General features: G+C 39.1%; 1 protein-coding gene across 1 annotated transcript in view; it reads left to right on the top strand.

The window, feature by feature from the left end:
• The window catches only part of gna13b (guanine nucleotide binding protein (G protein), alpha 13b), a 38,414-nt gene that overhangs the window by 710 nt on the left and 21,238 nt on the right, over window positions 1–16,466 (top strand). The window lies entirely within an intron of this gene.

Below are 16,466 nucleotides of genomic sequence, written 5' to 3'. Positions count from 1 at the left end.
ACCCCCGATGCGCGCCGACTGCATGTCGTGCTAACCCCATTCACAAATGTGTCAGTTTAATGTCGCCTCACATGTAACTTAGTTTCATTGTGGTAGAGCAGGACTTGGGACGTTATGATTCGTTATGAGCGCCTCTTCAGTTCGGCGTTCATCCAATACACCAAGCAGCGTTTATTTCAACAGCTCTTCCACAGTTATGTTACTTGCTTCCTATTCCAACAGTCGATCGTCCTCCATCAAAATATACACTGGCGGGTGGTAGCATGCTGTGTAAAACACTCTGAAGATGAGATCTGGTTGAAAGATGGCAACCGCTTGGTGCATCTACCCTACACCCAGTTCACAACAGGCTTGTAACATTTTGCAAATCGACTTCTCTTACGTACTGCCAGGGATTTATACATTTGTAGATAACCAGGGTGGCTTTAAATGTGTTTTTTTTTTTTTTTTTACTCGAGTTCAGCTTTCTCCAAACAATAGAATGTCATGTTAGTGGAAAATTTTGCAGTCAACAGTTGTAGCTGTCAGCTTTGAGGTGGACCAGCTTTAAGCCTGCTGGATGCTAGATGGAAGCTCATGCTGAGAACTGGACCCTCCAGTTTCCATGAACAGAATCTTTCTCCAATCACTGGAGAAGCTTGGTCAACTTAACTTAAGGCACCGTGTTTGAACACTTCAAGCTAGATATCATCTGTGTTCAGAGTGTGTATTTGTAGTGGGAGGGCATCAGCTTAGGGGAGCATGGTACTTTCTAAAAAATGTATAGCAAACATGACTTTTCCAGTATGTAAAATACTAATATGGGAGGTTTGTTTTTTCCTAACCTGATATGATAGTCCACTTTGGGCGTCATGTGGATTCATGAGTGATCAGTATTGTTAATATTTAATGAGTTAATGTGTTATGTGGATTCATTTGTGGAGAAACAAAACAACTCTAAGGGCAGAATTGTATCTGTCAAAAATTCTGTCCTTTTCCTGATGGATCAGGGTGCCCATCCCTTATTAGACATTTATGAAGAGCCCTGACTGAACAGCCTCTACGAGTCACTTCAGATGGGGTATTGACCCCTTTCCTTTCTGCAGGAAGTGGTTTGTTGAATGTGGGCTCTGAGATGATGACTTTTTTTTTTTTTTTTTAAGTTTTTTTTAAAAAAGTCAGTCATAAACATAGAATTAAATTGACACATTCTCCACAATGTCAACAAAACTGAACATAATAAACTTTCTTGAAAGGTATAATTTATGGCAGAGCTGCTGCATTGAACTGCATTAGAGTGTACAGGTGGACCTAATAAAGTGGCCACTGAGTGTGTATCTGTCTACCAAGATAGAAATAGAGATAGATATACCGGTATATAGATATTTGAACCTCAAAACTCTTCGAAATGGATCTCTCCGTGTGAAAACCTGACTTCCAGTAGCAATCTGAGTTTCAAATCATGTTCAACCATGAGTGTAACCTTAGAGTAATTCACGGTAACCAAAGTAGAATCAGTTGAGTCACATGTACTTTCTGAAACTTCCCTTTCTGAAACGTCCCAGATCAGCTGTATTGTTTTAACTGTGGGTGGGCATTACTGGGGAATCCCATAGAAAGCGATGCTGACATCATCCATAATACAGTAGCTGATGGTAACAGCAGCCTTTATTTGGACTGGGTGATAATATATCAATGTTATATTGTTATCATGATACAAGACTAGAGATTATCTGGGATTTTGGATATCATAGTATCACAATACGGCATAAGTGTTGTTTTCCTGGTTTTAAATGCCCTGTTGCAGTAAAGAGATGCAATTTTCTGAACTTGCTAGACTGTTGAGGCTGGTTTATTATTTGCCTCTACCTCCTTGGTCATCATATCCACATTATTAATGACTGTTTATCAAAAGTATTATTGTGTAAATATTTTGTGAAAGCACCAGTAGTCATCTCCACAGTATTGATAACAAGGTATTCAGTCAAAAATATTGCAGTATTCAGTTTTGTCCATATCGCCAAGTCAAGCTATTATCTGGTTCAGTGGCTGTTGATCCTGTGGCCTGTGACCTTACATCGCTAGTCTCCAGCTGTGGTCCACTACTATTTAGGTGTATGTAGGTTTTCTTTCCAAGGTTCAAGGTAAAGGTTCACTTTCATCTCACTTTCATTTCATTTCATCCACAAAAACATGGAAATTGCAGAGCTTACATTTCTATTGTTATACACCAGTTATGAGAATAAATACACACACACACACACACACACACACAAAAACACCTAAAAAATGCCTTTGGGACATATTGCACTGTCTAATCCCCTGGGACGTAAGAGAGGATATGTTGGTTTGTGTGTGTGATTAGTGGCCTCAGTCTGTCACTGTGTTGTGTTTGTCCATAATGTTCAGATGTAGATGATAGTCTTTGTCCTCCATGATCCTCCTGAACATCGTGGACACAGACTGAACAGACCTCTGTGTAAGTCTAGCTGGCCTCCCCGCCCCTCTGGATATCGATCCACTCTTTATTCTTTTCACTGACATCCGTATACAGCTCATCTTTCGCATTAAAAGATACAAGCTTTCTCATACAATACAAACGTGGGTTCTTTTTATCTGTTCTGAGGCCAACGTGGTCAGCTCAAGTTAGCTTCTCATTCAAGAGCACTCCTAAATATTTATAGTGATCTACTCTTTCCACAACGGTGTCTTTTATTATCAGTGAAGCAGCATCTGGTTTATTTCCCTGAAAATCAATAACCATTTCTTAAGCTTTAACTCTAAGAAAGTCAATGCTGTGTCATCAGCAAATTTAACTGCTTGACAGCTTTCATGTTGTGGACGATGACAAGTTAATGGGGTGAACCTGTAGGCTAACTAATGATTTGATCTGATGAAACCTTTGAATTGAATTTGACATGCTGAGATCTGTTTTCTAAAAAAGTTTGAGCAAAATGAGTAAAAGTGCAGGACACACACAAAAAAAAAGCCTCCAAATGTAAACTACAGCAGCTGCCATCCCTAATGAGCACACCTTCAGCCAGAGAGGAGGAACAAATCATTAGCCATGCTTCCATTGAATTATTTTTATGCACATTTCAAAATGTCGCATTAGAAAAGGTTGATGGCAACAGAAAGATTCTAAGAACAAAAACAAAAAACCTTCAGTTTTGCATCTCCTTTTGTCAGTAATCACTGACCTAGTAATTTACCACAAAAGATAGATAGATAGATATGTACTATATTAATCCTGAGAGGGAAATTCACAGGTGGCCAGCTGCTCAATCATTCAGCAAACAGTCACACCATTACAGAATAATAAATACATTTCAGTGCATTATACTATATAAAAAACAGTAATAAATAAGTAAAATTGCACTAAAAACAACACCATCAGTGATCCCCATACTCCAGCTTTCTCCTAGTTTCCCTCTCGCCCCACCCACCTACAGAGTTAAATAGCCTGATGGCTCGGGGGACGAAGGACTTTGTTAGTCTGCTTGTGGAGCAACTCAGTGAGCGCAGTCTGTCACTGAACTTGCTCCTTTGCTGGTGGAAGATGGAGGCCAGCCGGTGGGTGGCATTGCTCATGATGGCTCGGAGTCTGGATAGCGTTCTTTGCTCCGTCACCTCCTCCACAGAGTCCAAGCTTAAGGCCAGTCACTGAGCCTGCCTTCTTGATGAGCTTGTTCAGCCTCTGGATGTTTCTGTTGCTAGCACTGGCCCCCCAGCAAACCACGGCATAAAACAGAACACTAGCCACTACAGAGTGATAGAACATATGTAGTAGCTTAGTGCAGATGTCGAATAAAGCAAGCCTGTGCAAGAAGTAGAACCTGCTCTGCCCTTTTTTTGTAGAGGGAATTAATATTCAGAGATCAGTCCAGCTTATTATCCAGCACCAGTCCCAGGTATTTATATGATGTCACCCTCTCTACTGCTTCTCCTCCAATGCAGACAGGGAGAGAGGGAGGGGGCTGGTGCCTGAAATCAAGAACCATCTCCTTGGTCTTCAGTGTGTTCAGGTGCAGTTGGTTCTTTTGACACCACTCCTCGAATTCACACACCAGCTTCCTGTATTCCTCCTCCTTAATACACGCAACAGCTACTGTTGTCTGAGAATTTTTGCATGTGACAGAGCACAGAGTTGTGATGGAAATCTGCAGTGTACAGGGTAAAGAGGATGGGGCACAATACTGTCTCCTAAGGGGCTCCCGTGCAGGGGCAGTAATTGCTTTGGTAATGTGGAATACGGATTTGTAATACCAGCATTATTTGATTGTATGTGCCCTGCAGTGGTGTGGGACAGATTTTAGCCTCTAAATAAACCTGAACCTGAACTTTGAGGCATTCTGTGACAGCCAGCATGACAGTTCACATAACATTGTGGATGGAAACCCACATTAATTGGCATTTTATTTTTTTGAATTTTCAAAATCTGATGAAAATATAATACCCAAAACATTTTGGATGAAAACCCACATACTGTTGGAGACTGTAAAAGTGAGATGGTCAACTCAGGCTCTACTTCTGTCACGATTTTTGGAAAAATCCACTTGGCCTGCCTTAACCCCTAAACTTGATTGGGCCACGCCTTTTTTTTTCTTCTACCAATAAAAGTACATTAAGCTTATTTGTCTGAATAACATATCTGAAGCAATGAATTATCTCAGCAATGTTCCAGCATGTTTTACTTAGAATGCCATTATGCAAATCTTTAAAAAATATATATTTTAATGTCCTCTCTGCATGTCATGGGGTTGCAGTGTTTAGTCTTCTGTGTCATGTATGAAATTGATGGATTTTCCTGTCATAATAACAATGTAGCACATAACATTTTGGCTTTACTGAATTTATATAATGTAACACAGTTTTGCCCACAGTGTGAATAGCTAATGTTAGCTGCCTATATGAGCTCTACAATGGGAAGTGGCAAATTTTTTGAGGACATCGCCGACTGCTCTTTTTGACCTGAGTCAGACTTCTTGCTCTATCTATATCCTCTTTGCGCACAAATGGGCAAGGATGACACTGCTAGAGAATAGTGATGTAAGCTCACTACTGATCGACACAGTTTGAACCAGAACACCCAATCTGTGGCAAAGCACTTGCATTGAGCTGTTAGTGGCTCATCTTGTGATGATTAGTCCAGCAGTGTGCTTCTGACCCTCTGATATATTTCTTGCCTTGAGTCAGCTACATGCCAGAAGGAATATGTGAAATTATCACAAGTTATGTCTCACTTCTATGTGTGTGGAATTAATGTCACCAGTCACATGAACGTCTTCATCATAGTGTGCTTTTGTGCAATACTGACCACATACCATGCACCAGTTTATAACTGACCACGGCTGAAGTGGTCAGTCAATGGATAGAAAATTTATTCATAATTTTGATAACTGATTGTATCAGTAATTTTTCAAGGAAAAATATCAAGAGTGCTCGTTACTGCTACAAAGCTGCTAAGATCTGCTTACTTTCTCCACTTCATATCATTGTAAAGTGAGTTAGTATTAAGGGATTTTTATTTATTTATTTATTTATTTATTGCTGCTCTCCAGAAGAATTTTAAGACCACAGCAGTAATTTTGAATATGTAGTCCATTTACTACAATCTACCCACTTTTTTCATTGCAACAAACCATTTTGCAAATCATCCAGGGGTACTAAAGACATCACAACAAATAATCAAAATCCCTCCATTTTCAAATTTGATGTTTTGGTTGAAACAGCCACCTTATAATGTCCTGCTTCTGCAGGTGACAAAGTCGTGACCACAGAACAGATAATTGACTATGTAAAGCAAATGTTTCCCTGGGGACTATCTTCCCTGGCGGAGGAACCATTTCACTCTGCTCAGTTTCAAGTCATCAAAACACAGCAGTGCTGCTGCTTTTGGAAAACTAATGTGGATGACTTTATTGTGGTGATGGAATACTGATGTGAATAAAGTTTGAAGTCTCTGAAAGTTAATTTTCATATCGTAGTGGAATGAATGGAAACCAATGGCTGGATAAAAGGGAGGAAGAATGATACTGGATTTCTAAAATATGATTCTTTTGGAAAAGATTAGCAAAAATGTTGAGTGTATACATTCTGTAGATATTCAGATAAACACGCACACTCACTGGCATGGCCCTTTAAGACACCACCTTGGGCTCTGGTAACCTGTGATGGGAATTTGTCATTGTATTTGACTTTTCATAGACTAAATGATTAGCTAATTGAGAAAATAGATTAATAGAAAACAGTACATTTATGGATAATGAAAATAACTTAGTTGCATCCATATAATTGACAATAGTCCTATTCTGTATTCTATTCAATTGTTTAATTATTTCATTGAATTCACACATTGTCTGAAATGTTAAGCTCACCTGCCAAAGGCTGGAAAATCTGTAGATTGTTTGATACCTGTGTTATTTTGTTTTGATTTGATTGACCCTAGGTGAAGGAGTGTACGATGGCCAGCATGGATAAAGTGCATGAACAGGCAAAACCAAAGACTGTGTATAACTGAAGTATTTTAAAGGATCATTTCACTCAATGTACAACAAAAAAAATGAAAAATCCCACTTACGCTAAGTACAGTCTGTTCATCCAGATAGTTTGTGTGATTCCATTTCTCCAGATCACCACTATTCCATTTCATCTCGATTGTACTCAATAAGCAGGAAGAAATATTCTTTTTTTCTGTCATTTTGGTTAAACAGAGGGTTAAATTGTTTAGAAACGGTAGTGGCAAGTGTGGTGGGTGATGCTTATTTGCCAAAGACAAATTGCATTTGGTGCGTAGTGGGTGTTATTTTGTGACCAAGACTTCAGGATTTAGTCACTCTATACAATGTAACTAAGGTCCTCACACACACAGGTTTTCCATCTAAGTGTATGGCGGTAGCTGTGGTATTCAGATATCCTCTGGAAACTGACTGTTTTTGCTATTTACATTCTACATGAATGGCCTGTTTTTCAGGCTCAGGCCTAAAGCTGCTTTTCCACTGCATGGTACGGCTCAACTTGACTCTACTCACTTTTAGTACCAGGTACTTTTCTGGATTTTGTTTTCCACTGCAGATAGCACACCCTCAGTGTAGTGTGAACCTGGAGTTACATCATCTTCAATACAACACACGGGAATAATGGAGGCTATCGATGGAATAGTGTTCTTGATTCTCAGTGTGTGGCTGTTTGTCACAGCAAGGAGACACTTTGTTTCAGAAGAGGCTGAAGGCAGCAAGACAGAAGACTGCTGGAAAAAGTTTAGGAAATCCTACATCAGAGCTCAGACGCACACTGATGACACTATGATGCAGTGATGATTCTAATGACAATCCTTGTCTCTGACCAATCAGTGGTCTGCAGTGTTTTCACAACAGCTTTTAGTATCAGCTCAGCTTGCTTGGAACCTCAATGGAGGTGATACCAAAAAAGTACCAGGTACTATCCACAACTTTCCCAGTGGAAAACTGGAAAAGGTGATTAGAGTCAAGTTGAACTGTACTATGTGGTGGAAAAGCAGCTTAAGTCGCCCCTCCATACACTATCTCGGTTTCACAGTTTGACCATTTGGTGGCATTTTGCAACTGTTTAAAACTTGTACTACTGCATTTTTTTTCCTGTAGCCACACCAGTGCTGGAGGCCAAAACCCAGCCAAGTCACTGTAATATGGACTCATAGTATTCACTATGAAAAAGAGGCAAAACAGTGTTTTCGGAAGTTATTAAACAATAGAGATGATTTCTTAGAAATGGTGTCACATTGCCCTACATGAAATCCACCAATCTTTTGAGGCAGTCAGTTTTGTGTTCTCTCTGATAAATGCAGTTTGGACAGATCATTCACTCAAGCCAGCAAGACAGCTGTGTAGGTATAGGTCAGTATATGCATCATCTGAACATGCATTTTATAGAATGAATATCACCCCATATTTCAATTGGAAAAAAGCTACAGATGGTTGAAAGTCAGTGTTTGAAAGCTTGAAATCTACCAAAAAAGATTTTGGATGATTGAAACTAAGTCTTCAAGGCTTGTGTAACATTTTGACAGGGTGAAAAAAATCCAAACTCTGCAAACATTGTTGTGTATTTCACATTATTTCTTAACAACTGTGTTTGTTTGTGTTTGTATTCATTTGTTTTCCAGGTTTGAAACCTTGTAAACGGCGAACTGAAAAGCTTTTTTTTTTTTTTCAGTAGATAGATAGATAGATAGATACTTTATTCATCCTGAAGGAAATTCACAATTCACAAGATTTTTATTATTTCCTTACATTCAAACAGACAGTCTAATGTGTTTTACAATATTCACAAGACAGACGCACAACAATAACAATAATAATAATAAAGTAGAAAAATAGACATGCATATATACACACACACACGTACATATACATAAAAATGCATAAATACATACCTCTATAAAAAAAATTAATATAACAGAACAAATAAATAGAGACTAACTGGCAAATAAACAGATAAATAAAAACCAAAAGGACCACAACTGCAGGTATGAATAAGCAGTAGATACAAAATAAATGAAATTTTAAAAATAAAGACAGACAGAAAGAAAGACAGAAAGCAAATGAAAATAAGTCTAAATAAAAAGTAGATTAAATAAATAAATAAACAAATTTTTTGAAAAAGGTTGAACCATAATGTAAAAAGATACAGCAAAGGAGACAATAATGGTAATATACACACACTTATATGAAGCATATATACATTGTATATACATATATACACATATGCTTATACTCATATGTACATTGGCACAGGTAGACTTATGAAGTACGGAAAAAGCTTTTGAAACCTGGAAACATGAGTTTCGAAAGGTCATGGGGGGTTTCTGCCCCTCTCTCTGTGCATCATGGATTTCCTCTTTTGCAGTTTTGTTTTCACTACAACAGGTGAGCCACATGTGGTGGCGCCTTGTTGTTACTGATGTATTGAGCTGATCTAAACCAATGTGATATTGACACTACCTTTGTCAAACACTTGCTAGAGGCGAAGCATTTGAGGTACCATTAAGATACCCAATTTTGATATCCAGCCCTATTAATAAAATGTTTAAGACTGTGTGAGTCTGGGTCTCAGCAAAGTGCTGGTTCCATGGTGACAGTGACCACAAAGGAGCCAGGGTGATGTGAAATTGGCACGAAGCAGAGTGCCACAAGTTCATACATTAACTGGAAACCCCTGAATGGGTTGAGTTATACTTTGGGGGCCATGAATACACTGGGCAGGCCGCCCAAGCATAACATAGGTGTGGAGACACTGACAAGAATGGCAATACTATGGCAGAAAACATTCCGCCATTTTGGAAGCCAGAGGACTGGATAGAGCAAAGAAAGTGAAACCAAAACTGATGATGATTTTGAAGGAAGTAGGAGAACACCACTTGTTTTTCTCATAGATAATCCATTTTTTTCCCCTCAAATGCAAATAAATCAGAGATAAATGACAATATAACTTTGGAGGCCTCCACTTGTCTGCTAGGGGTGGGAATCACCAGAGGCCCCACCATACAATATTACCACGATATCTACATCACAGTACGCTAGTTTTGTTTTATAAACATTTTGCAAAATACTCAGTATTGTGATAACACGTTTATGATATATTGGGATTTATTACATTTTTTCAACTGCAAATTCTGTCCCCAAATGAAAACTTTGTTTTGTTTTATCTAATAAGATAGTTTCCATCCTGTTCATCTCACGTCAGGACCTTTTACTGCAGCACAGTGGGACACAGTGACCAACTCTGTCAGAAGAACCTGATTCTTTTTGATACAGTATCATTACTTGGTGTCCATGTATCAATACAATTTTGCCACTCAAAATATTGCGATACTATGCTGTACTGATCCCCACCCCCGCCCTTAGTGTCTGCTGAATCGTGTCATTATATTTACAGTGTCTTGTTGTGGGTAAACAGGCAAACGGTTTGGAAAGACAGAATTGCTAGCATGCAATGTCTCGTCTGTGTGTGATGGCTGTTCGTTGTGCTTGCCAGCTTGTGTAATCGGCTTCCCGACCAGACAGCAAGCGTTGAGTGTGAAGCAGCCAAAGTCTCTGAGCCCGTCCCAGGGTTCAGTGCACTGGGAGGCCCCTGTCGCCTGGCCTCTGTTCATTCAAGGGAGGATGGCTCTACTTGTGCGGCGTGAAGCGAATGACAATGAGCCAGTGACTCACCAGATACAGCAGCCCCTGTTTAGACTTCCATGATGTCATCGGCTGAGGGGGGCAGGTGTTCTACGTAAACCCCCTCTGCATCAGTGCAAATAGAGAAGTGTCATGTTTAGGGCTGGAAAGGCTTGCTCAGCTTCAGTTTGAGGGAAGTGACGCTGTGTGTGGTTAAGCTGAAAAGGAAACTAACTGTGTTGTTTCGATGTGAAGTGTGAAAGAAATGGGGCGATTTTGAACACACATGAGTGGAGTGGTGTTCATCTCTGGTAGCATCTTGTGAATACACAAGACTACATCTCCTTGTTTGTGTTTTCCGCGATAAGTGAAGGTGCAGCATGCTGTCATAGCTTGTCTCGTCATAGTGAAAACAACATTCATGGTAAGGAAAGGTTGAGGGAAGTTGTGTCATTTCAGTGCCATTATTACTGAGCAGGTAATGGCATGGGACACTAAGTTCAAAGCGGTGAGATTAAAACACCATTGTAAAATAATCAATGCAATCCATATTTTTGTATTGCACCGATGTCTCGTGAGTTAATCCTTCGAAACCTGAGCATATTTTACCTGATTTCCCACAGGGAAAAAAAGATTAGCAAATGAGAGGAAATTATTGAACTATTGAAAAAAACCCTACATAGTTTCCAAACAAAACAAATGCCAGAATATTAGCAAAAAATACCTGAAAATTAGAAAATAAAACTGTCAAGAAAAAGATATCTATCATTATCAAAATTACATATTTAAAGATCCCATGAGATGGAGTCTTTCAAGGATTCAAGGATTCAAGGAACTTGATCGTCATACCAGCTCACATTTACATGTTAGTGGTACGAAATTAGCACTCAGGTCCCGGTATAAGCCTAAATAAATAAATAAAGCAAGGTAAAAAAAGAAGTGTAAATATAAGATATATAAGTATAAACAGTATATATAAATATAAACAATATGTGTCAATATAAACAGTATGTATAAGTATAAACAGTATATATGAATAAATATAAACAGCCTATATAAATGTAAACAGTATATATATAATAAATATAAATATACAGCCTATAAATATAAGTAGTGTGTGTGTGTGTGTGTATATGTATATATATATATATATATATATATATAAACTTTCTTTCTTGATTTGATGTATTTCCTGTTGAAACACGATGTTTGGGTGGTAGTGCAGGGAAGGATCATTCACAAAGGTAAACTAACAGGATCTCAGTTTTATCTGAAGGGATAGGTGGATGAAAGAGGATGTTTAAAGATTTGTGAAGGTTTTATTGGTAGAAATTTGAATTTACAGCCACTAGTGTAGGATGATATCACAATTTGAGATCCTCTGTTTGACAGGAATAAAAAGTCATGTGAGGTCATTTCATGAGGACTTTAAACATCACACCATGATCTAATAGGCTTGAGATGAAAATTCTTCCTGAGGACTGCTGAACCCCACTTTGAAAACCACTGTATCAGACCACACAACCCAAAGCAGAAAACCAGGGTCACATTTATTTCACCATGTCACTAGCAGTGATTAGCAGTGGTCAGTGAAGAAGCTCCTGGGGCAACATGGAACGGTCCATATTCAGTAAGAAAGAATGTGTCTTTTTCTTTCTTTCTTTCATTCATTTTTTTTTTTTTTTGCTGAACTCTCCTCAACTGCTAAAACATTGTCAGGTTGGTGTGGTTTGTTTTGGTCCTGCAGAACTTTGGTAAGGAGCACACCCCATTATGTTTAGAAAAGTGTGTGAGGTCAGACGTCATTCAGGAAGTATGTAGGATTGTGCCATGTGAAACATAGCCATGCAACCAGCCATGCATTATCGTTTGCTTTCTGAATTTGGGGACACTGTCAAAATGTCAAGCCAAGTCATGCATTTTTTTTCTGAACGATTTGCAGCATTGTTGTCTGTAGGATCTGTTGTAAATGTCAGTATTGTCCGTCTATGCAATATCTGAATGTCTGATTGGCTGGTAGTGTGTCTTGTGTGTTGACATGCCGCCATTTTTTGCACTTGAAAGTTTCCCATTGTAAACTGATGGAGTGTCCAGTCTCATTCTCTCTCTCACAGTCAGCGTCTCTGGTTAAGGGCCCCCATGAGAGAAAGCACATGATAGGCCATTGTCGGTCAGTGGGGCAAGGTGACTTTTTGGACCATTGCTGGCAGCTAATTGAAATCTCTCTTTCTGTGGTAGAGCAGGAGTCACAGCCAGTCGACAGCTCTGACTCAGACTTTGACTGGGAAGAACCGGCATGGGTCTTTGGTGCACTGCAAATCACGGCAGAAGAGTTTGTTCACGTCGGAACTGATGCACGGCTGACGGAAACATGTTCTGTTTTCATAAGAAAATGACCAAAAAAAAGTAATTGTGAAAATAACCTGTGGCTCTTGATTTTTGATTCATTTAAAAAAAAAACAAAAAAAAAAACAGTTGGATCTTGCATGGTAGGTTGTTTTTGGCTTTTCCAGAACATTATTCAGTAATTTTGTTTACAATGTTGCTAATTAGGATCAACATCTAACAAGCTAATATTCATGAGTACGTTTACATGCACACCATATTGACCCGAACCGGAATATGGTGTGCATGTAAACGTAGATAGCTGAAGTAGCTTCCAGTAATTTTTAAATAACTTCAGCATTGAGGTGAGAAGTCAAGGGACGCATCTGATATTCCCATGCCAGAATTTCCCTTGTCAAAATGTAGCCTAACTTTGGAGCAATATTTAGTCAACAACCTAGAATGACATGCGTGTTACCAATTAATTCCTTTATCCATATGATAACCCCCCCCCAACACTAGTATACAAGTATGAGGCTGATTGATAGAGGTTAGGTAGATGAATACTAAATTACAGTAGGTTGATGAAAGTTGATACAAATATCTTGTTACTTTACCACTGAACTGGAACTCAGTCAACACTAGGGTTGCAATATTCCGGAAATTTTCAAAGTCGGAAACTTTCAGTGGAAATTAATGGGAATATATGGGAATTAACAGGAATTTACAGGAATAATCTGGAAATTTGCAAAATTGCATGTTGGCCTATAAGTGGGAACTTAGTGTAGTTGAAGAAATACCGTCTTGCAGCATAATCTTGGTTAAAACAACTAAATTTAATACAAATTCAGTTGAATTTCCACACGACTCGGCCTCCATCTGAGCCCACGGACGACATCCAGTCAAGGAGGTTTTGATGATATGACTGGGGTAAATATATTTGACCAATGGTATTAAAGTTTAATTAACTGGAAAAAATAAGTCAAAATGTGTTTAGTAGATATTTAAGAGGCTTTGTATCAGCCAGCAAGCTCCACTGTGGTGCTGGTTCTTCTGCCTTCTGCTAACCAGTTTTTTTTAGAAATACAGTTTTCATATAAGAATGTAGGTTATAGTTTGATTTAGCTGCTGACTGAGGAGTGCTCATCCATTCATTGAGCCTATTTCTATTCATTTATCCACCATCGATCTTGAAGGACTGAGAAAAAAAAATCTACTCAAAAAAAAGTCAAAAATGTCATTAGTTTGCACGCATGTCTGCTTATGACAAAACAAAATTTCCAAAAGAAATAGAAAGTTTCCGGAATGTTTCCGGAAATTTACCAGAAATTTTCCGCCCCTTTGCAACCGTAGTCAACACACTGTAACCGTGATTTAATTTCAGGAGATCCCAGTCTTTCTGGATTAGACATGATTATAGATACTGATGGGTGATACTGTGTTGGGTGGTTTTCCACATCTCCAGTGAGTAAAAAGCATCAAGTTTGAGTTTAGCATCCTGCACTCACAGAATACATTCACTGAATTTCTCTCAAAAAAAGGGGAAAAAGTTCATTGGCAAATTAGCAGGAGATGATCCGGAAATATATAAGAAATTAGTTATAAAAATGACCAAAAGAAGTTAAAAAAAAAAAAAAAAAAGACCTGAAAATTGGGAGCCAAAGTTGATGTCCCTCCCGCTGTAGTTCACTCCTGTCTCTAACAGGACATGGCAGATTAGTCTACTTGATTCCACTGATAGAACTTGTAATTAAAGACAACGGCACTGCTTGATGTGGATACAGACTGTGCTACAGCGGTATCATCCTGACATGACTTGTGTTTTTCAAAGTCCTGCAGATAAGGCTGATCACATATCTGCTAAATCTGGTTTGGCAACACATTCAGAAATTGATTACTGCAGTAACACTTTGTCATGATGTGCTGCTTATTTCAGCAAGCACAAACCACTAGTTGATGTGATTTTAGCTCCTGTGTGTGTGTGTGTGTGTGTGTGTGTGTGTGTGTGTGTGTGTGTTCGTGGTGGGAGCTTCCCACTAGTAAAAAACAGAACGGGAAGGAGGCAAAGGCTGACGGCTTCACCTCTCAGCACAGGAACTGAAGACAAGACACAGCACACTCATCCCTAAGCCCCTAAGCTGTCACTACCACACACACACACACACACACACACTGCACACTGCACACTGTCAGAGCAGAGGTGAAGCAGAGTTCACACAGGAATAAGAAAACTAAAGCCCCACAATATTCAGTATCTTCAAATTTGACCAGTTGCATTCCAATGCAAAAAATATTCCTTACAGGTATTCAATCACTACGTTTACATGCACACCGTATTCCAGTATTATTCGGAATATTCGCAATATTCCGGTTGCACATGTGTCATGTAAACACATACCAAACCCGATTAAGGTCATATTCCGGTTGGAGAGAATTCAGAATAAGACCCCAGGCATATGCCTGTTCCAACCGAATATTGTGCCATGTAAACACCTTAATCGGAAAATGCCCCGAACCGGAATATTCAGTCACGACTGCGCATGCTCGATTCGCAAGGAATTCTGGGGCGTCTTTGTTGCTATAGTTACTGCAAGCAGGGAAAACGACATGGCGCACACTACAGTATGGCGAACAGCAGCAAGAGCCAGGAGACTGCAGTCTACCTTCAGCTAATGAAAGACTTAAATATCATGGAGGATATCGATTGGAGAAAACACAGAAATACCGACAGAAGAAGAAGACATCATCTTTTGTATTTCCGGCAGACCAGACACCTATACGTGTGCTGCTGGAGTTTAAATGTATCTGTTCTTGTCTTATTTTACGTTAGCTTCCCTCATGACCATTTAAAAACCTGACCAATTTACTTGCTTCCCCCCCCCCAAAACATGGGAAAAATAGCATAATTCTTTTACCTGATTATTACTATAAAATGAGCAAATAAACCAAGAAAATTACCCCCCCCCCAAAAAATGCAAGAAATTATATTGATAATTAAATCAAATAAATTGGTCTATATAAATTAATGGAATTATACATATATAAATTAAATCGATATATAAAAACCACATAAGTGATGCTAGAACTGTGTCAGATTTCTTGTTTAAATTTAATTTTTTTTCTTGACACAAAAATGACCAGAAAATTACTACAAAATTACCGGAAAATTAGTAACCAAAAAACAAACAAACAAACTAAACAAAAAAAAACATGACTTGTTGACTGCAGAGGTCTATGACTTGTGACTCCTTCATTATTCCTCCATACTGACACATCCTCCCATCCACTATTCCTCTGATGGATCAGTTTTACTGGCGTGTGGCACTTGCTTAGCTTTGGTCCCTCTTGGCTGATAAAGTCTAACATGGTACTAAGATGGGTTTGACCTGGGCCCTCAGCAAGGACAGCCCACCCCCCTACCCCCCCACCCCCTTATTTATAGTGGAGGCTGTGGCTCAAAGTCACACCCCCCTGCACCGTGTGTCTTATGTAAACATATCCCAGCTCTGGATTTCCTGCCTCACTCTGTGTGTGTGTGTGTGTGTGTGTGTGTGTGTGTGTGTGTGTGTGTGTGTGTGTGTGTGTGTGTGTGTGTGTGTGTGTGTGTGTGTGTGTGTGTGTGTGTGTGTGTGTGTGTGTGTGTGTTGGCTGTAGGACATGAGATTGGAGTTGTAGATTGAAGTGTCTTTCTGTGTTTATCCTGGTTTGTGCTCTTGGCAGGGCCTGGATAAATCTCCATCATAAGTATTTGAAATTGAGGTATTTTGTGAATGGTATCCCTGGGTCATAAAAAGTGCTTGAAAAAGTTTGAAATACAAGGCCATAAAAAGTCCAGGTACTCATGGCCTAACGCTTTACTGCCTGTTATTTATACTCTAAACCAACATCTTAGCTCTAGCTTGATTGATAGGTAGCACAGTCACTGGGAAGTTCAAAAGCAACATAAACTGATTGGATAACCCCAGTTTTGCGATATGAGACCCGTTCATGGTAATGTTGCAAACTGTGAAAGAGGTCTTT

The sequence above is a fragment of the Myripristis murdjan genome, chromosome 8, assembly GCF_902150065.1.
Source record: "Myripristis murdjan chromosome 8, fMyrMur1.1, whole genome shotgun sequence".
Lineage (NCBI taxonomy): Eukaryota > Metazoa > Chordata > Actinopteri > Holocentriformes > Holocentridae > Myripristis > Myripristis murdjan.
The sequence above is the reverse complement of the archived record's forward strand: the minus strand, read 5'-3'. Positions and strand labels throughout refer to the sequence as shown.